The following is a 27,737-nucleotide window of genomic DNA, read 5'->3' on the forward strand; positions in this document are numbered from 1 at the left end:
TCATTTATTCGTTTGCTGGTTATTAGAAGTGAATTTAGAAATTGTTTTGAAACAAATCTTTGCGCTTAATAAACAAAATTAATTATGTATACGCTAATGGATATCTGTGTGTACAACACGTTTCCCTATCCACGAGAGTGAAAGTGAAAAGTAAAGAATGAGGGAGCTCATTCTCGCTTTTAGATGCTCTGTTTAACGGTTTTCTCTCTATTGAAGCGCTCAGTTTTTCCACTTACAAAGTCCGCCATGTAATTAGCAAATGCGCTATGGCGCAAAGCAACTGACTCTTAAAGGGAATGGGAGATGAGATTCTGATTGGTTTATTCTCAAAACATGCCTATAACTCATTAAGAGAACAAGCTCAACCCTGTTAGACCATGTGCCACAGTGCAAAGTGGATTTTTCCATCCTTAAAATGGCAAAAGTGGTTTCTGACATGCACTTAATGCTTTTGCACCCTGCGCTTTAGACTTTGCACCTGGATCGTCAAAATAGAGCCCGTAGACTGAATTCAGAAGAATCAAACATTAAAATAACACTTTAATAATCATCATTAGATTTAATTAACTTTGCCCTTTTGCTAAAATAAGCTGGCATCTTTAATAGAGGTAGTTTTTACTAATAACAGATTTTGCTCTTTGCATGTCTGTCAACCGACCAGATTTCGAGAAGATAATTATTTGTTTTCTTCCACCTTGTAGTTAATCTCATATATTCCATATCACATAATCTCATTCTATAGTTTACAGAGGTAAATCAGAAGCCAGATAAGCACTGTGATATTTGCCATTTTAAATCTTTAAAATAAATATATTTTAATGTATCGGGTATGTATTTATAGTCCTATAGGTTTCATTCATTCAGTTTCCTTAAGCTTAGTCCCTTGTTTATCAGGGGTTGCCACAGTGGAATGAACCACCAACTATTCCAGCATATGTTTTACCCAGCTGATGTCCATCCAGCTGCAACCCAGTGCTGGAAAACACCCATAAACTCTGACATTCACACACATACACACTACATTACTTCCAATTTAGTTAATCCAATTTATGTGTTTGCACTGTAGGGGAAACCAGACACGGGGAGAACATGCAAACTCCACACAGAAATGACAACTGGTCAAGCCGGGACACGAACCAGTGAGCTTTCTGCTTTGAGGCCACAGCTAACCACTGTGCTCATATCTTACAAATGTCTTACTTGTATTAGAGCATTCTATCAATGACATCTGAATAAATAGAAAGCGGAAATGATTCTATTTTCGAATCTTCAAAGTCTTAAACTTATTTCCTTTTGAACTTTGATATCATATTATTCCAGGTCCGTGTTTGCTTAAAGAGAGGAAGTGTTCAATTATTTTTATTCCATCCGGCCTTATTAAACATTGTAAGTTAACACTGAACTTGTTGACAACTAAAGGGTCACACATTGTTCCAAATGTAACGTAATCCCAATGCAATTCACATCGATGGCTGAAATAGAAATGCATAATACAAAATATTATGGTAAAAAAATGGATGGCGAGTGTTTCTTTCTTTTTTTTTTTTTCTTTTTTATTAAGATTCAGGAAAAGCATAAGAATAACCATGACCTTGTATGCTTATATGTGTTGCCACATCCATAAAATCTCACTCATTTTCCATGTTCAGCACTCATTTTGCTCCGTTTTTCATTAAATCTCTCAATTACACACACACATGTTTCAGGAGACAGTTATTGGCATCTGTCACCTCTTTGTGTATTAGTTGCAGTCATGCAGGGTGCATTCTGGGTACTATTTTTCATGTTGCGATGTGCTTAATAACTAATATTCACTGCTATTTTTTTTCTGCAGCCATGCCGCTTTCCTTAATTGTTTTTTACAGTTGAATTGGGAATATTGATTTATTTTCTGTGTCTACACTAATTGTGTACAAGCTTTGGGATGGAAACCTAGCAGTAGCATTTTATCAACTGTATCGTAGTAATTAGATGTAGAAGATTAGGCACCGATTCCGAATGAAAGATTAGCATTTGAAGAGGAAAAGTTTAGGATTTCGAATGTGGGGATAATCAAGGAGTTCCTTTGCTTATCATGTTGTTTTTTTCTGTCATTTTGGAGTGCAACATCATGGACTTAAATATATCTTGGCATACTTTTAAACAGTCTGCATCAGTTACTGTATGCAGAGAGAAGTCATGAGGACCTCTGTTAATCAAGAGACGTATTTGGCTTATGTCATACTTTACCAGATGGAATTTGAATTGAATTGTAATGAGAGATGGTATAATTGTGCAATATTTATGTAGTTTATATTAACTAATATCATACTTGTTAGTATGATAATGTGTGAGCCTATAATAATATTAAGCTTATAGTATGTAAATCACTTTGCTAAACAAACGAACAAACAAATACAAATAGTTTTGTGAATAGGGGTGTATACTATTGCAAATAAAACATAATAAATTTATTCCTTATTTATTTCATTTTTTGAAATTATTTAGATGATAATTAGAAGATATTCACTTTAGCTATTTTTGTTCTGGTTTAGACCTGCAAGTGACTAAAGTTATGAATGAATCACTGAATCAGTGATTCATTCGGGATGGAAACATGTCGATCTTGCTTTGGCTTTGTAAATAAAATTAGTTCAAAACAAAGCCTGGAGCAGAATATTAGCGCATCTCAGAGCAACGCTGTGATTATTTGTTGCTGATTTAATCATTTGATTTAATTACCCATTTTGCAAGAATGAGAGTATGGACATTTTTTTAAAACTTGCAAGTGAAAGTCATTCAATTTAGATGGGTTTACATTCAAAGCCTGCTACATTTAATTTGATTCTTTACAGGATTGTATGTTAGATATGGACCTGACCCTGCACCACAAATCCAGTCTTAAGTGGCTTGAGTTTGGCAAAAGCCTGAATAGGTTAAATAGGTGAATAATGTAGGTTGTATGGGTCAAAGAGTTTTCTTTTATGTCAAAAATCTGGAGAATATTAAGTAAACACCATGTTCCATGAAGATATTCATAAATCATTCTATATCATATCCTATCCTATATATTATCCTATCCTTTATCTTATCCTACTCTATCCTGTCCTATATCATGTTCTATCCTGTGCTATCCTATCTTGTCTAATCTTAATCTATTCTTTCATATCCTATATCTTATCTTATCCTATATCTTATTTTACTCTATCCTGTCCTATCTTATCATATCCTATCCTATATCATATTCTATCCTATATCTTATCCTTTCCTATACCGTGTCTTATCCTATATTATATCCTATCCTCCATCTTATCTTGCCCTATCTCATATCAAATCATATCCTGTATCTTATCCTATTCTATACCATATCCTATCCTATTCTATCCTATATCTTATCCTATCCTATACCTTGGCTTATCCCGTATCATATCCTATCCTGCATCTTATCTTACCCTATCCTATATCAAATCATATCTTATATCTATACCATATCCTATCCTATTCTATCCCATCCTATATTGATTCTATCCTATATCTTATCTTACCATATTCTATATCCTCTCTTATCCTATGCTAGCCTGTCCTATCCTATATCCTATCGTATATTTATCCTACGCTATCCTATCTTATCCTATACTATATTTTAGCTTATCCTATCCTTTTTCTTATCGTACCCTATCCTATTTCTTACATACCCTATCCTTTCCTGTCCTGTCCTGTCCTGTCATATCCTGTCCTATCCTATCCTATCCTATCCTATCCTATCCTATCCTATCCTATCCTATCCTATCCTATCCCATTCTAGCCCATCTTATCCTATCCTATCCTATCCTATTCTATCCTATCCTGTCCTGTCCTGTCCTGTCCGGTTCTTTTCCATGATACACCAATGGGGACCTTATTTTTTCACCTTATTCAGTTTATTTATAATTCTTATTTTTGCAAAATTGACCTTGATGACTGGTTTTGTAGTCCAGGGTCACATATGGTGAAGTCTCGCTAGTCTTGGTATGCCCGATTCAAAAAGACCAACATAATCATCTTAGACTCTTTCATACTGTACCTTGTAAAACGACAGTCAAATCTCTTTCTCCCAGAGACACTGGCTTCTTAATTTCAGACGAGCGAGCTGCTAAGATCTAGCAAAGTAGAAATTACCCAGCAGAATCTCGTTCGAAAGGTGAACATGACAGAAGACGAGGGTCTGGATATCTTTGTCTAGCCTCTTCGGCTGGGGAAAATGTATGTTCAGCAGAAGCACTCGCTCCATTGTAGAGACCGTCAAGTTTTAAATGTCTTCCTCTCCGTAACGACGTTATTCAGTAGCACGTCATTTGCTGCCACTGACATTTTCTTTGAAGTCGTAAAGGCTGGCACAGTCATAAAAGCGCTGAGAGTGACAATTTTCACCATGCCCTGTGAATTATATCTTTTATTTAAGGTCTCGATTAACTGGTGTCACATTTTTCCCCTGAACTAATCAATTTTCATGATACGAGCCACATATAATTCTGGAAAATGTTGGAGTCCCTCTTGCACACCGCTGCCAGTCATGGGATTGAACCAAAAGTGTGGTTATTTTCCACAGAGGCATTTGAGGTACTGTTCCACTGTAATATAAAATCACTAGTACGTTTAGTTTGGAAGCTTCGGTGGTGAAGCTTTCCCATAGAAACGGCCAATGCAATACATAAAGCTCCTACTGAATTTGTGGGCTTGTATCTAAATACGTCTATTTTTTGCCTTTGCCTTTCTTTTCTGTGGCACCGTACGCAGTTTATGTGTTAGTATGAGTCTGTTATGACCTAGTTTTTTTTTTTTTTTGTTAGACAATCCAGTGTATTTATTATGTTTTTGTATTCCTAATGGAGAGACCGGAGTGATTGTATGTAACATTTATTATGTAGAAGGTATCCAATTAAAGTTGCAGCAGATCCTGTGTAAAAAGTTTTGCCTGACAAACATCTCAAAACAACTTGCCAATAGGTTCACTAATTCTGTTAAAATGTATGACATGTAAGAAGGGCATTCCACGTTAAGATGAACATATTTCTAAAATTTTTGGCTCTAGTATGACTAATTTTCACAGATGTATGTATTATGATATGGTGTTGTTAGTAAATTCTGCACACCTTCCAGTGCTTGAAAAACAAACGGGACTTTTTGTTTAGATCTGATACTTTTCTTTTAAAGTAGAATGCTTGAAAAACAGATAAAGTTGACTTAGAAATTATCTTGTTATTCTGAAATTTAAAAAAATTTTGCTTTGAACATACCTGTCTACATGCAATATATACACTACCTGACAGGAGTCTTGTTGCTTATCCAAGTTTTAGGAACAACAAATTACAACTTGACTTCTAGTTGATCATTTGGTATCAGAAGTGGCTTATATGAAAGGCAAAGGCCTCTAGATTATGCTTATTTTACCAAAATAAAATATGATCGTGTCTTGATTTTTAATTATTTAATAAGGAGAGTAATGTCTGACCTTGCTTAGACAAAAGTTTTGTCACTTAACAGAAATAATGTCCAGTATAAAATATAAAGTCATTGTGCAGTGGAAAAAGAGTTAATATTGTGTTTGGCTCCCATGAGCTTGGTGGACTGCATCCTTATAGCTTTGCAATGACTCAAATCACTTAATAATACAGTCATCTGGAATGACAAAGATTCCCAGAGTTTATCAAGATTCTTTGGATTTATCTTCAATGCCTCCTACTCCATCTTACCCCAGAGATGTTCAATAATTTTCATGTTTGGTGACTGGGCTGGCCAATCCTGAAGCACCTTGATTTTTTTCTTCACTAAACTTGACTAATTTCTGTGAGAATCTTAGGTCCATGATGCCTCATTCACATGGAGCTTCAGCGTCAACGCTTGACAGAAGGCGTGTCTGAAGTTGACGCTTTAAAGAAATTTTATATATATATTTTTATAGTTCAATTCTTAATGAACTTTTTTTTATTATTGTTTTACTAATTGTTAAGGCTTTATATGATTCCTTCTCAAAGATCTTAGTGTGGCTCCAATACTAAACTATTGAATTGTACACATTTAAGGTGTCAAAATCCCAAAATGTGGTTAATTCTGCCTATTAAAACGTGCTTTACTGAAAGAAGAACATCTAAAGAATAAATTTTCTTAAATTAATAAATTTCTGTTTTCTTCTATCAAAGTAATTGCAAAGAATAAACCTTTGTGAAAGCCACCATTTCTCTTATTTCTCTTAAGTCTTAATATTTTTTTGATTATTCTTCCTAATATTTATTCTGGAACTTTAAGTTTTATCTACCTATGTGGTTGAGATAACTTCTTGTGACACGTAAATTTTGATACAATGATATTTATGGCACTTTCAATTGTTTCATACAGAGAAATATAGGACAAATGTAGGTTTAGTTTTAATGATTTACAATAATTCCACTTTAAAAGAAAAAAAAGTTTATTTGTGGTTACTTCTTTAAAAAAATTATTATATTTATGATATTTTAGTTAACATTATGTCATTTTAAATCCAAAATAATGTTTCAATATGAAAATGGTGGCAAAAAATATTTTCTCATTGTGTATGACATTTCAGATGCTCAATTTCTGTGTGTGGAGACAATGATAATAATATTTATTTATGATAAACGTTTCATGGATTCCTCGTGGAATCAGTCTCAGGTCTGGATTTGGTCTAGAAGGTCTGCATTTTGTTGACCTCTGGTTTAGCTGCAGCCAATATATATGCAGCCTATGCTATAAAATGTCTCAATTTCCATAATCCTTACACATAAATCTTGTTCCCAGCAGTAGCATAGTCTAAAATAAGACCCAATATGAAGAATTCATCATAAACGACTCTCTAAATGAGCTTCCAAAATTAACAACACATGGAAGAAGCTGTATTTCACCTGTTTCGACTATACGCCGAAACCTTCCAACGTTTTTTCCAATTTAAAAATGGCAGAGAATCACTTTAAATAAAGTAGAGAGACAGTAAGTACCTTTCATTAAATCAGGGACTTTAAGCTTGAAGAATCTCAGACTCTCCGAAATGCCTTTCTGAGTTAATAAGTCCGTCTTGGTAAAAGTTATGACGTCGTCTGATATGATCAACCATGAAGTACATTACAAAGGTAATGTGAGGTGCAGGAACGGGCTCTCTGAGCAGAGTGTATATTTTCATTATCAAAAACATTGAGCCATTTATCCCAAGAAGTCAGAATAATCATTAATAGGCCGGAATTTATGATGCCAGATCCTCAACTAATGTGAAAGACTCCAGGTGTTACTAATAGCTGTGCGGAAATGTGTGCCGGGTCTTCGGCTAAAACGGAGGTAATAGAGGCGCTCTTAATCTCCGCAGATGAAGAGCCATTTCACTGACACGTTGATTGGATTTTGAGGACCTTAACCGAGGACTACGGGAAAGCGTGGTTAAATGGCGATGAATGGGGTGACTTTTAAAATCATGTGTTTTTTTGCACTTAGAAACACATTAAATTAACTCTCAAATTATTGGAAGTGTGGCCTGGTAGTGGTAGTTCAGTCCAACTCGGGTCATTTTCCAGTCTTATCTAAAAGGAAGGTTTGTTTTTGAGTTTACTTTTTTTGTGTAAATCAATTGAGGCTTGTGAAAGATGTAAAGACTTCAGATTAGGGCTGGGGCAATAAACTATAATATATAGAATTTCGATAAAATTTACGTCAATAACAACCATAGGTGCCTGACTTTTTTACTCTATATTAATCTAAAGGCCAATCACACAATGTGCAATAATGGGAATCTAGAAGTGTGTGGATATTAATTTACTCCACCACAGGTCATCCAATATGTACGAAGGGCTGGGCTGAAAAGTCACGCCAGCAGGTGAAATGGGCCACAGTGAGAGAGAGAGAGAGAGAAATGGAGTACTTTCATTCCCTCAATCACAGAGAAACAGGGGCCTCTGCTGTAACTGTTAGTGAAAGACTGTACAGAAATCACACACACGCAGTGAAATTGTGCACAGTTGGCACCAAGAGTGTTGTAAATACCCGCACTCGCCTCATTAGATAGCGCATATGAGGTAAATGGCGTCAGTACATTTACATTTACATTTAGTCATTTAGCAGACGCTTTTATCCAAAGCGACTTACAAATGAGGACAAGGAAGCAACTTACACAACTATAAGAGCAACAATGAATAAGTGCTGTAGGCAAGTTTCAGGTCTGTAAAGTCTAAGAAGGAAAGTATTAGTAGTATTAGTATTTTTTTTTTTTTTTTTTTGGGTACAGTTAGTGTGATATTCAGAGAGGCAATTGCAGATTAGGAAGTGAAGTGGAGACTAAATAGTTGAGTTTTTAGTTTCTTGAAAATAGCGAGTGACTCTGCTGTTCTGATGCAGTTAGGGAGTTCATTCCACCAACTGGGCAGATTGAGCGTGAGCGTGAGCGAAAGTGATTTCTTCCCTCTTTAGGATGGAACCACGAGGCGACGTTCATTCACAGAACGCAAGTTTCTGGAGGGCACATAAATCAGCAGAAGTGAGAGCAGATAAGAAGGAGCAAGGCCAGAAGTCACTTTGTAGGCAAACATCAGAGCTTTGAATTTGATGCGAGCAGCAACTGGCAGCCAGTGCAAACGGATGAGCAGCAGAGTGACATGTGCTCGTTTAGGTTCACTAGGTTCATTGATCGTTAGTCCAAAGCTTTTCACCATTTTGGATGCAGTAATGGTTGCCCCATCAATCTGGATTGAAAAGTTATGGTGTAGAGTCGGGTTGGCAGAAACTACAAGCATTTCCGTTTTTGCGAGGTTCAGCTGAAGATGATGATCTTTCATCCAGTGTGAAATATCCAACAGGCAGGCTGAGATGCGAGCTGGAACTGAGGGATCATCAGGATGAAAAGAGAGGTATAGCTGGGTATCATCAGCATAGCAGTGGTAGGAGAATCCATGTCTCTGGATGACTGGTCCTAGAGATGACGTGTAGATGGAGAAGAGAAGTGGCCCAAGAACAGAGCCTTGAGGTACCCCAGTGTTTAGATGCTGTAGGTTGGACACCTCTCCCCTCCAAGACACCCTGAATGATCTGTCAGAGAGGTAAGATCTGAACCATTGTATAACAGTCCCCGCAACGCCCAGTGACTCGAGCGTAGATAGCAGGATCTGGTGGTTGACAGTGTCAAAAGCAGCTGATAAGTCCAGCAAAATGAGGACTGATGATTTTGAGTCTGCTTTAGCCAGTCTGAGATCCTCCACGACCGAGAGCAGGGCAGTCTCAGTTGAGTGGCCTTTCTTAAAGCCGGATTGCTTGTTGTCCATGAGATTGTTTTGAGTAAGAAAGTCCAGGACTTGATTGAACACTACTTTCTCCAGTACATAATAACCGATTATGATTATTACTGAACCGATACCGTTACCGATACTGTCCACGTCTGCATCGCGAAGAAACAATTAATTTTGACACCCCTACTTGCGAGTAACATAGACATATCTATATTGAAAACACCTGAAAAGCATTATTCCAATAAAACATTTGTTTTTTAGTTGTTATTTTCTGCCAATGTAACGCCTTTGTCCCGCCCTTACGTTTCACGTAAAACTAGACAAGATCAACTGTGATTGGTCACTTTTCATGTCAGTCAAATCACCGCTTCGGAATCCCGGTTAATTTTATATATCATATAAGCTTTTTTAGGCGAGGCAGTGGCGCTGTAGGTAGTACTGTCGCCTCACAGCAAGAAGGTTGCTGGGTCGCTGGTTCGAACCTCGGCTCAGTTGGCGTTTCTGTGTGGAGTTTGCATGTTCTCCCTGCCTTCGCGTGGGTTTCCTCCGGGTGCTCCGGTTTCCCCCACAGTCCAAAGGCATGCGATACAGGTAAATTGGGTAGGCTAAATTGTCCGTAGTGAATGTGTGTGTGTATGTGTGTGGATGTTTCCTAGAGATGGGTTGCGGCTGGAAAGGCATCACTGTGTAAAAACTTGCTGGATAAGTTGGTGGTTCATTCCGCTGTGGCGACGCCAGATTAATAAAGGGACTAAGCCGACAAGAAAATGAATGAATAAGCTGTTTTAAAATATATTATACAGTATATTTTTGATGAAATAGTGACTGTTTTGGTCTATTTTAGCTGCGAGAATAGATCCGATGAATTCGAACAAAGATCACAAATTTGCACATTTATTTACTTTTTTTTTTTTTTCAGTTTTTTTTCTACCAATGAGAGGGGGCGCACCCCACCGGTTGAGAACCACTGATTTAGAGGATCTAAGAAAAAAAGTGTTTGGGGAATCAGAAATACAATAGTTTTGCTGTGGCATTGCTGTGAAACCCCTTTTGGAATGTCTATTAGTAAAAGTATAAATCATAAATCATTTTGTTTTAAATGACCAAAATGTTATTGTTGAAAATCCATTCAGCCAAGTGATTGCAGGAGTTGTATTCTGCAAGTGTGAATGATAACCGTGAAGCACACGCGTCTGCAGACTGTGTAAGGCATTGATTAACTCTCCTCTTGACGAGAGGTCACATTGATTTCACAGTCTCATGATTAGATCACAATTATCCAGCTTATTATTAAATATTGTAGAGAATGCTGTGTATTAATCAATGCAGGTCGGCGATATTAGTTTGGTGTCAAACGAACAAAGTTTATCGAAAAGAGCTGTTGGTTTGATTAACATGACATCAAAAGGGTGGATTCGCATGCTTGACTAACTGCGCACTTGACCGAGCTACAGTAATAATCAGCACGGCTTGTGTGACCTTTGGCCATTTTAAACCAAGTCTGTTGGTTTTGCATGATCAGGGAATTGTTTCACATTATTAATTGTGAAAAAGAAGTTGGCTAAAGACCAAAAATATGACCTATTAAATGCATTTTTAGTGAATGCATTTTTTTTTTTCCTTGGAGTTGCATTGGATGTTTTTATTGCATTGTATTGAGTAATTTTTTTAGGTGAATTGCATATTTTGCATTGAGTAGCATTTCATTTTATGCACTGAGTTGTTCCTTTTCTTGGTATTCATGATTCAATGAAGCTTTTTTGATCCATTTTGGCTGTTTTGAGCCGTTTAACTGTTTCCCTCACAGAGTTTTTTTTTGTTTTTGTTTGTTTGTTTCGAGTCACCGGCAGCATTTTTGATGATTTTCACCTACATTTGATGGCCCTTCAGAATGTTTTCTGCTTAGAATGTATTTTGCATGATTGGGGAATTGTTCCACATTATACAGCATTTTTATTGAACCTGTTTCGAGTTTCATTGCAAGTTTTTTATTGCATCAATATATTCATTTTAAATCTTCCTTTGCTTATTGGAAATTTTGATATTTTGCCTAACATGTATTATATTGAATTGCATTACTTATTTTTGGATTTGCATTGCATTGAGTTTCATTTATTTTTATGCATTACGTATTGCATTGAGTTGTTTATTTTCTATATATTGATGGTTTATTAAAGCCCTTTTAACTCCATTCAGTCTTTAAACTCTTTCCCCACCAGTGATTTTTGTAGTTTCTTTTGTTGTTGTTTTCTGTTAAGAATATATTTTGCATGATCGGGGAATTGTTCCACATTATTATCTGTGAAAAAGAAATTAATATATGCATTTCAAATCTTCTTTTGTTCATTGAAAATTTTCATATCTTGCCTTACATATATTATATTGATTTGCATTACTTATTTTTGGAGTTACATTGCATGTTTTGCATTGATTTTTTTTTATTTGATTTTTGATCCTGTTAACTCGTTTTTTTTTTTTTTTTTTTTTATGATTCGAGTCACTGCCAGCATTTTTTAAGTTTTTCACCCACATTTAACAGCCCTCTGAATATTTTCTGCTAAGAATGTATTTTGCATGATCTGGGAATTGTTCCACATTATTAGCTGTGAAAAAGAAGGTTGAGTAAAGACAAAAATATTACTTATTAAATGCATTTTTATTGAACTTTTTTCCCATTCAGTATATATATATATATATATATATATATATATATATATATATATATATATATATATATATATATATATATATATATATATATATATATATATATATATATATATATATATATATATATATATAGTGTACCTTTTCAATTACTTTATAAAAGTAAAGTATCTGATTACTTTTTGATTACTTTTTGGTTTCTAATGGATATTATCAACTAAATCATTTTCAAGCATTTATACCAAGCAGATGATCTTACAGTAGCTCTGTTTACTGTTAGAACGTCAAAATCCTTCATCACTTGAATTAAGATGATAGTAATTAAATGTTAAATTACAGCCATCACAAAACCAGACCTTATAACAAAGAATTGTTTACTGTTGTTAGAAAATAAATTTGTTTATTAGTTGTGCAGGGTGATTTCTGTGGCATTTGCAATAAAAAAAATACATCTAAGCTATTTTTTGCAATTTTCTTTTTTAAATTGAAGCAACTTAAATCCAAGTCAATCAGATCTTAGTGATCAATAAAACAATTTCTATGTAAAATATGTCAATGTAAAATATGAGGGATAATTGTTCAGTTCAGTTATTTACTGCAAGTAATATGCTGTACTAAACAGAAACAAATGATAATATATGCAGAAATATATGCAGAAAAATAAGCAGAAAAATCCAATAAAACCAGGTTTTACACATTTAAAATAATATAGTAATTTAGTAAATAGTATATATGTATTTATAACTCTTCATTAATAAATTACTCTACATAATGTAGTATCATTAGTAACTATCATGAACTAATAGTAATTACCATAGACCTAATAGCCTTTACTACAGTAAACTATATATATATATATATATATAGTTATTTATATAAACTATATATATATATATATATATATATATATATATATATATATATATATATATATAGACCTTCTCTCCCTTGGTCATCTTTCCATCAAGCAAATTTCTTGTGTTAGCCTTGGTTGGCAACATGACCAGAGTCAACAATCATCATTTTCGCCATCATATGGCTTTATTTTTAATTTTTTGGCTCCGTGAATGGCGATGCCATCACTTATTGATTTGCAATCGGTAAATGTAGTCTGTGTGCACGCTACTGCACAACTTGACCAAAAAAAAAAACCCTTCGCTAAAGAAAAGCTATTTGATTAAGAAAGTAGTGACACTTCTGTCACGCTACTGAGAAATGTAGTTATAGCAGAATAGCACCGCTTTAATAAATGGTATTAACAAAGGGCATCGTGTAAATGAAAAACAGGCAAAGCAACAGATTAATATTATATTTGTTATCTTTAACATTGTCATAATTAACTTTAATTTAATTTCACATTTTTATCACTGTAACTGTGTGTGTGTATGTGTGTGTGTGTGTGTGTGTGTGTGTGTGTGTGTGCATTTCAAAACTTCCTTTTCTTTAATTATAATTTATAATAATATTTTTAATGTTGATTTCTGTTAATTATTTTCATTATTCATTATTAATGATTTTCAGTATGCATATTTCATTGCATATTTCACATTGAGTTACATTTATTTCTATTCATTACATATTGCATAAAGTTGTATGTTTTTTATTTGTTTGTTTATTGGGTAAAGGGATGTTATATACTATAAGCATATACTATTAAACATAAAAGCCTTTTATTCTATCTTCTCAGGTTCATGTTTTATCACCACTTGTATATCGATAAATATAGTCTAAAATACAACATTTTTGACAGAAAAACAAAGAAAAATGCACCCTTTTTATTAAAAAAAAACTAAATATTGAGTTGCATTTCTTTGCATCAAGTTGCATTGCAGATATTCCAGTCAAACTTAAAAATTAAAGCTCTTAAATCTTTTGTGTTCCACAGAAACGAAAAAACACCAGCAGCATTTGGGTTTGGGCTGACCTGTGGGTGAGTAAATAATGAGGATTTTTATTTCTGCTTCAATTTAAGTGTAAGATGTGGTTTAAAAGCACCAAGCGTGGCTCAAAACAGCTAAAAAACCTTCTGAGAGTATCACGACAGTCGTCAACAAAGTTAATGACACGACGACATACGTCTTGAATATTAGCGAAGGCGTCCAGATCTTGTGCACCTGTGGCTGGAGAAGCATCACGAGTCGTAATCAGAGCTTCTCTGTGAGGAAAGTCGCGGGGACAGTTTTGGAAAGCTTGAACTAGATGAAAGGGAACACAGCGGTTCAGGATCAAACGCCCCGGCTCGAGTCTCTGCCTGTGTTTGTACTAGGAATGCATATATACTGCATAGCATTTAGATCTGGAGCCTTTGTAGAGTTGGAGGCCACAGACGCGACTCTTATTATGCACTAGTGCAGCAACAAACCTGCCCCTTCTTCCGTCCGCCTCTAATCCTCAAAGGCGAAGCTGAGACCAAAGGCAAATTCAAATAAAAACAGACACAGCACAGAGACGTACAGCAGCACGCATTGTTTGTGTTCATAATGCATTAAACTCAGCTCTGTGTAGATGACGGCGTTGGGGGTAATTGAGCTCAATGAAATTCCCTTTAATCTAACATATACATGGAATTGAATCAGAATTTGGGAAAAACCCAAACAATACAAACATAAAACAAAAACTAAAAAGTCTGAAATATTAGTTATGTGTAATAACAATGGAATGACAGAAAGCACTGAACTACTGAAATGTCTTTAATACTTTATATAAAAGGATTCTTTTAGTGATGGCAGCTTAAAGACGTCTGTCATATGGAGAGAGAAGACAAATGCATTGCTCTTGTGTGATGTCTTTCACAGACCTTAACAGATTGTGAAAATCTTGATGATTCTGTGGGTCTCATTCAAACTGATGCTTATTTTGTATTCTCTATTGGATTTAAGGCAGGTGATCGGCTGGGCCATTCTACAGCTTGATTTTCTTTCTCTGAAAGCATCTGATTGTTTCCTTGGCTGTGTTTTGGATCATTGTCTTGCTGAAATGTCCACCCTGGTCTCATGTTCATCATCCCGTTAATTTTGATGTTGGACTGAAGCAGCTAATATTGATTTAATATCACTAACTTATCCAACATGTTTTTGTTCATGACCGACGGTCATGAGCGTCTTGCTGTGATGCGACAGCAATACCTACTGCGCCACTGCGTCGCCCAAATGTTAAAATTAATATCCATAATACTAATAATAATAATTTTTTTGTATGTATTCATGTAAAATAACATGATATTGTATTTACAATGTTAATATTAGTAATATTATTTATTCAAAATAGCTGAAATTAATGTGTAAATTAACTGAGTCTTTTTTCTAGCATGTTAAGCTATTTTATAATAAAAATAATAATTACTATTATTATTATTATACAGGGTGATGCGGTGGTGCAGTAGGTAATGCTGTCGCCTCACAGCAAGAGAGTCGCTGGTTCAAGCCTCTGCTGGGTCAGTAGTGTTTGTGTGTGAATGAGTGTGTATGGATGTTTTCCAGAGATGGGTTGTCCGCTGCGTAAAACATATGCTGGATAAGTTGGCAGTTCATTCCGCTGTGGCTACCCCATTAATAAAGGGACTAAGCCGAAAAGAAAATGATTGAATAAATGAATGAATAATAACACAATTTTAAATACCTCCTTTATATTGCAGTATATTTTAAAATATTATTTATTACCATGTGGCAAAGCTGAATTTTTATATAAGTATCAAAATTTTGTCAATTCTTGTTAGTTCAACTCAAATTCAACATTGCCAAATCCAAGCTGATGATTTAAAACTGAAACAGTACAGCAAAAAATGCTTTGTGTGGTTTCTAGTCCAAGTATCTAAAAAATCTTAAATAAAGAAGTGTTTTCTTGACCAGAGATGGCCAAACTAGGGCCCGTTGTCCAAAGTTGGCCCCTGGTAACCTTTTATTTGGCCCACAGTTCCATCTGAGAAGAAAGGGGGAAAAATGGAAAGGTTCAAATCAATGCCTTCAACAGAGCACGTCATTTCTAATTTTAAAGTAACCTTTAGTTTTTGGGGTTTTTTTTTTGTTTTGTTTTTTTTTACTTTTGAGATATGAAAAAGCAAATGAAATATATTTTTTTTATTAAATATTGTACATGAATCAGATTTAAAAAAAAAACTTTAAGGATCCTTAATGAGCAAAATCAAGTATATTCAATGTATTCAGCATTATAAATAGGATTGTTTGTTTTTATTGTAAGAAGGTCATTATTCTTTCATTCATTCATTTTCTTTTTGGCTCAGTTCCCTTATTAATCTGGGGTCGCCACAGCGGAATGAACCGCCAACTTATCCAGCATATGTTTTACACAGCGATATAAGATGCCCTTCCAGCTGCAACCCATCACTGGGAAACATCCATCCACACACACACACTCACTCACTCACACACACTATGGTCAATTTAGCTCACCCAATTCACCCATACCACGTCTTTGGACTTGTGGGGGAAACTGTAGCACCCGGAGGTAACCCACACCAACACGTAGAGAACATGCAAACTCCACACAGAAATGCCAACTGACCCAGCCGAGGCTCGAACCAACAACATTCTTGCTGTGAGGTGATCATGCTACCCACTGCGCCACTGTGACGCTAAAGTTCATTATAAAATGTAAAAAAAAATTATATATATATATATATATCGGCTTAGTCCCTTTATTAATCCGGGGTCACCACAGCGGAATGAACCACCGACTTATCCAGCACATTTTCACGCAGCGGATGCCCTTCCAGCTGCAACCCATCTCTGGGAAACATCCACACACACATTTACACACACACTCATACACTAAGGACAAATTAGCCTACCTAATTCACCTGTACTGCATGTCTTTGGACTGTGGGGGAAACAGGAGCACCCGAAGAAAACCCAAATGAACATACAAACTCCAAACAGAAATGCCAACTGAGCCGAGGATCGAACCAGCGACCTTCTTGCTGTGAGGCGACAGCACTACCTACTGCGTCGCCTTATATATATATATATATATATAAAATTAATAATAAAATTAAAGTATGATATAAAGTAAGTTAATTTTTAAATATAAAGACATTAAGAAATTAGCATATAAATGCTTGGTTTATTTAACTTTGGCCCACCACCTTCAATCAAGTTTGGTTTTTGAATCCTTCATAAGGAAAAGTTTGGGCAGACAATCAAAAAATAATGTCGTCTTCACAAATAATAAGTCAAATTAAATGGCCTTTTCCTTAAAATAAGAAAAATAATCAGCAAACGTAGTAAACAAAATCTCATCTTTGCTTTGAAATAAGATTAATTAGCTTTTTGTTTTTACATTGTGAATCTAACCCCTACCACGCATACATATTTAAGAATAAAAGTACAACCCATTGGTGTAATCATATCTGGTTGAATTGTGCCATGCAAAGTGTGTTTTGATAGGAGCTTATAAGGAATAGGCTGCATATTCACAGCCCACTGAGGAGCAAATGAAGCCCACCCTCACTGGATCACTAGCATAAACACTAGATATAACTTTTCCTCCAGTGCTCCAGATCGCAGTCTCTTGTCATCTTCAGGTTTTTGTGTTAAAGATGCCCCTTCGCCATGCCAAGCCGAGCGTGGCAGTGGGCTGAAAATAAATGATGGCGCGGTTTACCTGTCGGAAAGAGTGATTCGGCGCGTCGGCCGCTGACAGGCAGGCCCATCATGCTCTAGTAATGGGGTCAAACAGGAATACGGGGATTTGATGCCCGCTGAGGCCACAGGTCTGTGCCCTTGTTGAGCATTGCGAGCGACTCGATGGAGTCGGCCTGACCTGTTTATTACCGTGTTTTTCTGCTTGGCTGCAAACCAGTAATGATGGTCACAGCGTTTGATTGACAGTTGCTCTCTCTCCTTGCTCGCTCGCCGGATCTGACTTGAAAGTGGTTGATGGTGGACGAATTGTGCCTGTTGACCCATCGCCGTGCCCCGCCAAGGGTTCAATTTACCTCCCCTGACAGGCAAATGATAAGTTGTGGCGCCGTATACCTCACGCTCAGGAAAACACCGCCGGAGCCGATCGCAGCGCATTTAATTAGCCTCGGCAGTTTTACTTGACTGAACAAGTTCAAAAAGGCTAATGATGTTTACATACATGATCTACAAGTCTAAACAACATGCCGCTTTTCAATTAAGAAAAGACGAGTGTCTTGAACATCCATATTTATCCATATAACATGAGACAAACAAGTATAACACAAACAGATAGATTAATGTAGGGTTTTCAGCAGCTTTACAGTGGCTATATGGGGGAGGCAACAGTTAATGTGTGGGATCTGCACTCCCTTTAAACAATTTTGGAATGAATGAATGAATGAATGAATGCATGAATGAATGAATGCATGAATGAATGAATGGATGAATGAATGAATGAATGAATGAATGAATGAATGAATGAATGAATGAATGAATGAACGAACGGACGGACGGACGGACGGACGGACGGACGGATGGATGGATGGATGGATGGATGAATGCATGAATGAATGTATGGATGGATGAATGCATGAATGAATGAATTAATGAATGACTGACTGTGTGAGTGAGTAAGTGAGCGACTGAGTGAGTGAGTTGATGAATGAATAAATCAACAAAAGAATGGGTAAGGGGTGAGTGTGAGTGAGTGAGTGAGTGAGTGTGAGTGAGTGAGTGAGTGAGTGAGTGAGTGAGTGAGTGAGTGAGTGAGTGAGTGAGTGAGTGAGTGAGTGAGTGAGTGAGTGAATTAATAAATTGAGGATGAATGAATGAATAATTGACTGAATGAATGGGTGGGTGGGTGGTTAAGGTAATGACTGAGTTATTGAGTGTACAGATTAATAAATGAATGAATGAATGATTGAATGAATGAATGAATGAATGACTGACTGAGTGAGTGAGTGAGTGAGTGAGTGAGTGAGTGAGTGAGTGAGTGAGTGAGTGAGTGAGTGAGTGAGGTAATGAATAGATGGATGGGTTATTGAATGGACGAATGAATGAATAAATGATTGAATCAATGAATAAAAAAATCAATGAATGGGTGAGTGGTTGAGGTAATACATGAATGAGTTAGTGAGTGAATGAATGAAGTGAGTAAGTTAGTGAATGAGGCAATGAATGGATGAGTGATTGAATGAATGAATGAATGAATGAATGGATGGATGGATGGATGGATGGATGGATGGATGGATGGATGGATGGATGGATGGATGGTCGGATCTATGGATGAATGAATAAATGAGTGAGTGGGTGAGAGAGTGAGTTAGGGAGGAAGGAATGCATAGATGGATGAGTGAATGGATAAGTAGGTGATTGAGAGAATGAATGGATGGACGGGTAAATGAATGGGTGAACGAGTTAGTAGATTGATGGATGGATGGGTGGATGGAATAACAATTGAATAAGTGAGTTAATATTACAGTATAAAATAACTTTCTTTTTTTTTCCAAATGAATATATTTGAAATTGTGATGTATTTATGTGATGCAATGCCAATTTTAATTCCATTAATCCAGCATCAATCGATTATTTTTAAGATCCTTTAAAACAAACATCATAAAATATTATACATTCATTCATTTTCTTTTCGGCTTAGTCTCTTTATTAATCTGGGGTCACCACAGCAGAATGAACCGCCAACTTATCCAGCATTTGTTTTACGCAGCGGATGCCCTTCTAGCCGCAATCCATCACCGGGAAACATCCATACACTCTCATTCACCCACACACTCACACACTACGGTCAATTTTAGCCTACCCAATTCACCTGTACCACATGTCTGTGGACTGTAAGGGAAACCGGAGCACCTGGAGGAAACCCACGTGAACACGGGGAGAACATGCAAACTCCATACAGAAATGCCAACTGACCCACCCGAGGCTCAAACCACCGACCCTCTTTGCTGTGAGGCGAACGTGCTACCCACTGCACCACTGTGTTGCCCCATAAAATATTATATTATACAAAATAATATATATCATACATGTATTATACATAAATTATTTAATTAATCAAATAATTAATTACAATATAAACAAACTTAATATAAAAATAAAAATATTTGACATCAACGTTCAAAACAGCAATTAATTTACGATTTATTTTTGTCACTTAATCATTTGCATTAAAATTTTCAACCAGCAATCAATCAATTTGAGCAAAAGTTTTGCTGCCATGATTTATAAAGGCTCTTTCTAAACTGGTTACAGTTTACATTTGACTCTTTATTTTGCAATAACACCGAACGGCTGCTGCAAAATTAGATTTTTCAGGGCTATAATATATCAGTTTTAAAAGAACACAGCAGCGCTCTTGTATTTGGCAAGAATTATGGTGAACCATAATGGTTAAAGGGGTAATTCACCAAGAACTGCACAGAAGTCCAGCACATTACATTTCCAGATGGACGTCTAATAGTGTATTTAGGTTTTTTTCTGACTCGGGGAAGTTGATGGGACCTTGGCAATAACTCAAACTACATAGTCATTAGGAAAGAAATTCAACAGCGCAGCGAGTGTGTGTCGGCCTGAAAGTTTAGATTCCAGACTTCACATTGTTCTCAGCAAGTGCTTTATTATTAAGGTTACCTTGTGCTTTCCTGCAAATGAGATTGACAAATATAGGTCAGGCAGTTTTATTCATTCAGGAAGAGTGAAAAGCTTTTGCAGTATGAAAGGTAATATGTTCTTAACCGTAATGGCCACAGATGCTCCTGAACAAAACCTCAATGAATCAAGCAGCTGGTCAAGAAGTTATTAAATTAAAGAGTCTGCTATGTAAACGTGACTTTAAAACCTTAATTATTTACATAAACCATGTCAAGCTATTTGCCATATGTTGAAATGAGGTGAAATGAAGTCCGAAGTTGTTATTTTACAGTTATTAAATGATATTAAATTATTTTAAAATTGAATTAAGTGTATTTTAATTAAATATCGATTTACTTTCCTTATTTTATGTATTTAAGTTTGTTAAAGGTCCCGTGGATTGCTTTGTTATGTGCATTTTTGTTTGATGTGTGACATATATTGAACCGGAACTCACTGAGTGGGCTTGACAAACCAATTGTAAAAAGCACACTCTTTAATCTTTCTGTCATTTTAACCAACACTTGCTCCAAATTTTCACCAGAAATGTTCTTCAAACATGAAAACAAGGTGGAACATTATTGTATAGTAGCTCCTCCTCCTTTAAAAAAAATCCAATAGCCTTTAATTTTAATCAAAGCTCTGTATGTGTAAGTGGTCGAACGCACATATAGCAATAGCATCTTTAAGGAATGAGATATTTACCTTTACATTTAGTCATTTAGCAGAGACTTTTATCCAGTTTGATCAGAATCTAACAACCGAGTCTCATCCTGATTACGTACCCCTATATACATTTCTGAATAGCACCAAACACATCCCAGAAGCTACTATTTTGTTGCAGTTTTTGTTTTCACGAATCCGCCAGATGCCGCTGTGTATGCTTTTTAAGATCTCAAATTTCTATCGCGAGTGCAGTTCGCAACTGCTGTTCTCATGTAAATCCACCTGAGGGCACTGTTGACTGACTGACTGACTTACTGACAGATGACAGACTGATCGACGACAGATCACCCCCTTCCCTCAACCCAACCAATAATGTTTTAAAAAGCACCACTTTACCCAATCACCCCCTTCCCTAAACGTAACCAAAAGTGTTTTCAAAAGCAATCCAGAAAAAGAAAAGCCCTCGCCTTATTTTTATCACGTTTTCAGATTTTACCACATTCTCACCCTTTTATTTGCTTGCTTATTTATGAAATTTTTTGGCTTTTGTTTTTGTCTTTGCTGCTTTCTGGAACTGTTCTTCACCAGACTCGTACCCCAAGGTCAACTCCTCTCTGCATCTCAAATCCGCCGACGTACATGACAAGCTAACTGGACAAACTGGCTGCAGCGGGAAAGTCATCCACATGGAGGTAAGCGGTCAGCTGGTAAGTGCGAAAAGGAATAGCGTTATACCTTAGCCCTACGCTGTCAAGCTAAAGAGAATTGGGACACCCCTACCTCTTCACGGTAATGCCCAAAATGAGCAGAAGGTAAGAAGAAGGGCTAAGGGGGAGGATTGGAATTGGGCCTTAATATTCAGTTTACGTCAAAAAGGAAATCATCATACTGATAAATGCATCATATACTTCTGGTTCATGCTGACTGTAAATGAAAGCAAATGCAAACTAGTTTATTGTCTTTAACTTTTGAAGCTTTCATACTTACCATTTCAACATATAGTACAAATGGCTTTCTGGAAAACGACATGGCCAGGGAAAGACCGACCAGATCCCGAGCAAGATCACAGCGTTCTCTCTTTCTTAGATCAAAAAAAAGATGTCCAACATGCCGAGTTACTTTTTCTTAAAAGAAGCGCCTTGGGCAAGTTCTTCTTTAAGGATCCAAAAACAGACAGATGTTTCAGTATAAAATGGCCTCAGTAGCAGCAGCTTTGCATCAGCAAGTTCAGTCGCTCCACAGACACACGCAACCACCTGCGCAATCTTACACCTCCATTTCAATTATGAAAGTTGGTGATTAGCAGCTGTCTGAGAGGAAGGAGTCCGCCAGATCTCTGTGCGATCACTGTGGCGCTGGATCTGTGCTAACTTGCAGAGGCACAGATGCTCGGGCCTTAAATAGCATTATATGCTAATTAATCCGTCCAGCGGCTCTCACTGTCAGTCACACTGCTGGCACGCAGAGCATTCGTTAGTGCTCTTTGCCAAGCTGATGTGCTGCTCTTTGGAGTCTTCTGTTCTTCTCGAATCGTATTTAGGTCTGAGCATGAACTACATTGGATTGCACGTCCATTTATCCAGAGTGCGAATTACCGGGGGGGTTGGGGGGGGGTGCTTGATTGCTTGATCGCTTGATCCCCCCTGAAGGACATCAAAACAAGATGTATAAGGGGTCTTCCCTATAACAGTTAAGAAATAGTTTCCTCTGATCTGTATCTTAAAAAATATGAATAAATAAAAAATAGATAACTATACATCTGACCACCCCTATAATGGTTCATACCAATGTGAATGCACCAAAGAATATTAATTTATTGCTGTTTCTGTGTGAAGTCAAGAAAGTCTAACTCTGTGCCACCGCATGACTACTGTTGTGTTATAAACTAAAACATATATATTTGAGTCCTGTTCGGGCGGTAATGTCCGATTCTGATCGAGTCTGAAACCGCATGATCGGTCCTGATTTATGATCACGTTATCGTATTTGGCCATCCCTACTTATTTTGTCTTCGGTATATGTAGTATACACATAAAATTCAATTTCAATTTAGATGTTGACCTCCAAAGATTATTAAAAAAATCACTTTTTGCACTTGACTGAAGTACTTTTGTAGCTTTAATAAGAAAAAAAAAGCATGTTCAATTGTAAGTCTTGCAGTAAATATGTGTAAAGTTTGTTTTATCTGAGTATCCATTGTCTTTTTTTTCCTTTCCATGAGCGTGAGAGGGCTTTGTTCCATTCTGCTTCAGTAACAAGTCTTGTGAAACTCATCTTTGAAATATATAGGTTTAATAGCAACCTATGCAATTGGGAAAAACTAATATATAAATCTATTTGTGGTGAAATGGCCCACTGATGAATGTTTTAAATAATCCCAATTCTAATTATGTCCAAAAAAAACACGATTCAGATTTTTCCATAATCAAGCAGCCCTACATTTACTAATATTGGGTTTGATGACGGTACAGTAGGATATCTGTCATGTCAGCTGTCATGAGCTGCCAAAGAAGAGTTAACTCCTCTATCCAAAGGTAACGTAGAAAATGAAGTCAGCAAATCCTGCTTTCTGTGTTTGACTGTTCCCTAATACCTACACAATAACCCCGTGGGGTATACTCGGGCACAAAGTTGTTTTGCTTGTAAAAAAGCAAAGCGGTCCCCGAGGGCTCCTCATCGCACACACGCCTGTCTGCCGCCCCGAGGGAACAACTCCCAATCATCAGGGGTCTCCGACACGACAGCCAATCACAGACGGCCTATTTTTACACTCCGCCTCTTGTTTTTCATACTGTGTGGGGTCAGGAGACGACAGCTGAGGGATTTTTCTGTTGTTTTTTTCACAGATTAGGTAAATACAATAGAAAAAAGGCGCACATAATGAAAGTGTGTAAAAAAAAAACATTTTAATAACTTTACAAAGTATACTGTAGAACTTTATTACTAAGAGGTTTAGACGTATGGTCTTTCATGGTGGTTTTAAAGTTTTTTGTAGAGTACAGATGTTTTATTTCTCCTAAACTGTATATTTGGATGGATGGATGGATGGATGGATGGTTGGATGGATGGATGTACGTATGCATGCACACTGTAAAAAATGGCCGTGATTTCAATGGTAAAAAACTGTAAAAATGCTACAGGACAAATCCGTAACCTGGTTAACGGTATTTTTCCTTAATATATACGGCGAATAACCGTAAATTGACTTTCCCAGAATTCCCTGCATGGCACACAACTTTTATGCATTTGGTTGATATTAATATGGATCTTTTTAGTTGTTTCCCCATCAGTTATGTACATTAGAGATTTATGTTACATCTAATGTTGATAAACAATGTTTATTTCATAACTTTAATTTTATACGTGTTACCATACTGGTGTTTAGTAGCTGTGTGGATGAAACTGAGCACCTTCTATATGCTGATACTCTTTTCTGCTTGTGGGAAAAGTTGATTGTGATGTGCATTGGCTCTTTATGTAACTTCTTCATCACCACCTGCATGTGGGTGTGCTAACGTGTCTAACTGTGTAACAACAGATGTGTAGATGTTGATCATTCAAAATACAGACATATTACCTCTATAAATTAATAAAATACGGTAGTTTACCAAAAAAATGAAACATTACTTTTATGGTTTGTACCATGTTTTAACGGTAAAGTACTGGCAACCACAGCTGCCGTTTTTTTACCCTAAATTTTACGGATTTATTTTTTACAGTGCATGTATGTATGTATGGATGAATAGATGTTTGGATGGATGGATGGATGGATGGATGGATGGATGGATGTTTAGATGGATGGATGGAAATTTGGTTAGATGGATGGATGGATGGATGGATGGACGTTTGGGTGGATGTTTGGATAGATGGATGGATAGATAGATGTTTGGATGGATGGATAATGGATTGATGTGTGGATGGATGGATGGATGGATGTTAGTGAACAGTTATTGGTATTAATAAAAAAAGTTATTGGTATTAATAAAGCATGAACATATTAAAGTTCAATAAACGTCTAATTAGCTAATTAATATTAGTTATTCATGTAGTAGTTGTGTTAGTTATTGAGTAGGATGCAGGGTGCACAATAAGATCATTCTGTATACTAATAGTACTAATACAGTCCATATCTTACTAATAGGTAAAAATTCAGTTGTTAATTATGTGAACTGTTGCTTAAATTAATTTGTTACTATATAATTTATTATGACAGCATGTTTTGGTTATTGAAGTTACTAAAATAAGTTAACTATACTTCTCTATCTGTATTTAATAAGAAAGAAGAGATTAACTTGATGTTTCAAGCGTAATGCAAGTTGATCAGACCTAATTTTGGTTGATTTGATTTGTCATCAGAGCTAAAGGCAGCAACAATTTTTTTTTACTTATTCATTAATGGTTAACTCAATCAGTGGTTAGCATTGTCATCTCAAAGCAAAAAGGTCGCTGGTTCGAGTCCCAGCCAGATGGCATTTCTATGTGGAGTTTGCATGTTCTCCCTGTGTTGGTGTGGGTTTCCTCCGGGTCCTCTGGTTTCCCCTTAAGTCCAAATACATGTGGTACAGTTGAATTGATCAAGTGTATGTGTGCGTGTGTGAATGTGAGAGTGTATGGGTGTTTCCCAGGACTGGTTGTGGCTGGAAGGGCCTCCGCTGTGTAAAACATATGCTGGAATAGTTGACAGTTCATTCTGCTGTGGCAGCCCCTGAAATAGAGATTAACTGAAGGAAAATGAATGACAACATGAATTAAAAACTCTAGAGATAAAGAGTTCAGTAATTAATCTCTTTACATCTGCGTAGTCTTTAGCTTTGGGTTTGCTTTTGGTTCACACTGGATTTACAATACATTCTTAGAAAATACCTCTAGAATATGTCTTGTACTGTAATGGATAGTTTGACCACAAACCTCCCTCTAAGTTGACATGATGCCAGAGATCTCCTTTATATATGTCTTCTCTCAGCTGCTCTCTCTCTCTCTCTCTCTCTCTCTCTCTCTCTCTCTCTCTCTCTCTCTCTCTCTCTCTCTCTCTCTCTCTCTCTCTCTCTCTCTGTGCTCATCTTTAGCCGCTGGACTAAATCACCACTTCATCACCCTTTCTGGCAGATGAGCAGGCAGAGTTATTAATAATTTTGTCTGTGCGCTACAGATGTTCCACAAATGAAGAGTTCTGGTGACACCGGGGCGCCTCAGGTGCCGAGCGCAGACCCAGATCTGTCTCTGCGTCTCTCGGCCCACGCTTTCTCACCGCCCTGTGAATGAATGAAGCAGGAAGAGCTGAGGTGAGGACAGGAAACAGACACGCCCACACATCCTCCGAGAAGAAGAAGAAGATGATGAAGATGGATGAGGAGCGATTGGGAGTTGTGAGGTTGACCACATCCTTCTATTGGACATCCCATAATTCGCAGGTTTAATGTTCATCAGATGTCCTCCAAATAAGTCTGCGATATGGACAAGTATTTGGCAGATACTGTTGTCTAAGCTAAAACAAAATGGTTCATTGGATTTACTACATTTTTTAAGGTAAGCGGGTGCAAACAATTTATATGAGCTGAATTTAAACAAACAAATTAAGTTGAACATCACTACATTTTAGTTTGTCTAAATTCAGCTCATATAAGTTATTTGCAACCACTTACCTTAAAACAATTTAGTAAATCTAATGAACCATGTTTTTTCAGTGTAAGGGCCTTTCACAAAACACTACTAAAAGCAATGTGTATTTATATAGCGCATTTATAGTGATTCACAGACAGCAATTATTCAATTCATTTAGTTGGATTGATCATTAATTAAATTTGTTCTTTCATTATTTATACCAAAATCTGTTCACAAAACTGCCTAATTTAGTTTAAATATTTGCAAATTAGTTAGAGCTTGTATTTTTACTTGTGAATGTTTAATTTTACTTTAAGAAGATAAAGGTTCCGGTTAATATTAAAATATATAAAATATACTTTAAAAATTGCTTACTTAAAAAAATATAACAATAATAATAATAATAGTAATAATAATAATAATTATATATAAAATTATTATTATTATTTTTAAGTAAGCAATTAATATATAATATATAAATTAATATATATATATATATATATATATATATATATATATATATATATATATATATATATTATATATTATATATTAATTAAATATTAATTTATATTATTAATTTTTTCTAGTAAGCAATTTTTTAAGTATTTTTTTTATACAGGGCGTCAGCTTCAATGCTTTCCATTCACTTTGAATGGGTGACGTCAGGCGTTGCCGAACTGCATTGTGGATCTATCGGCGCCACTAAAACCACACTGTTTCAATTTACTATGATCTTTTATGTAAAGCTGCTTAGACACAATCTACATTGTTAAAGCACTATGCAAATAAAGGTGAATTGAATTCAATTAAACTTCAAGCTCGCTGCAGAAGTTGGGACTTGTTTAAGCACTTATGCAGTTTATTTATAAGGATAGTGCCTATTTCAAAATATTTATAGTTGAGAGACAGCGTGTCCAATTAGCCAAAGACGGTTGACGATGTCTATCCATATTTTTTAACTTGCAGTTTATTAATTTAATTTTTTTAAAGATTT

At 36.1% G+C, this 27,737-nt stretch overlaps 1 protein-coding gene and 1 non-coding gene across 8 annotated transcripts in view; both read left to right on the top strand.

Annotated features, from left to right (window-relative positions):
• LOC147834573 (uncharacterized) overlaps positions 1-27,387 on the top strand; it is a 205,417-nt gene extending 178,030 nt beyond the window's left edge. For 5 of the 7 annotated variants that reach the window (XR_015504669.1, XR_015504671.1, XR_015504673.1 and 2 more), the window contains 3 exons: positions 13,792-13,836; positions 21,728-21,831; positions 26,289-26,960. This is a non-coding gene — a transcript (uncharacterized LOC147834573). Of the gene's footprint in view, positions 1-13,791; positions 13,837-21,727; positions 21,832-26,288 lie in introns of all 7 variants that reach the window. The other 2 variants (XR_015504672.1, XR_015504670.1) reach the window with 1 other exon arrangement.
• LOC141376869 (uncharacterized) overlaps positions 1-27,737 on the top strand; it is a 601,238-nt gene that overhangs the window by 327,117 nt on the left and 246,384 nt on the right. The gene's annotated exons all lie outside the window — the stretch shown is intronic.

Source organism: Danio rerio, chromosome 12, assembly GCF_052040795.2.
Source record: "Danio rerio strain M-AB ecotype USA chromosome 12, GRCz13ab, whole genome shotgun sequence".
Taxonomy (NCBI): Eukaryota; Metazoa; Chordata; class Actinopteri; order Cypriniformes; family Danionidae; genus Danio; species Danio rerio.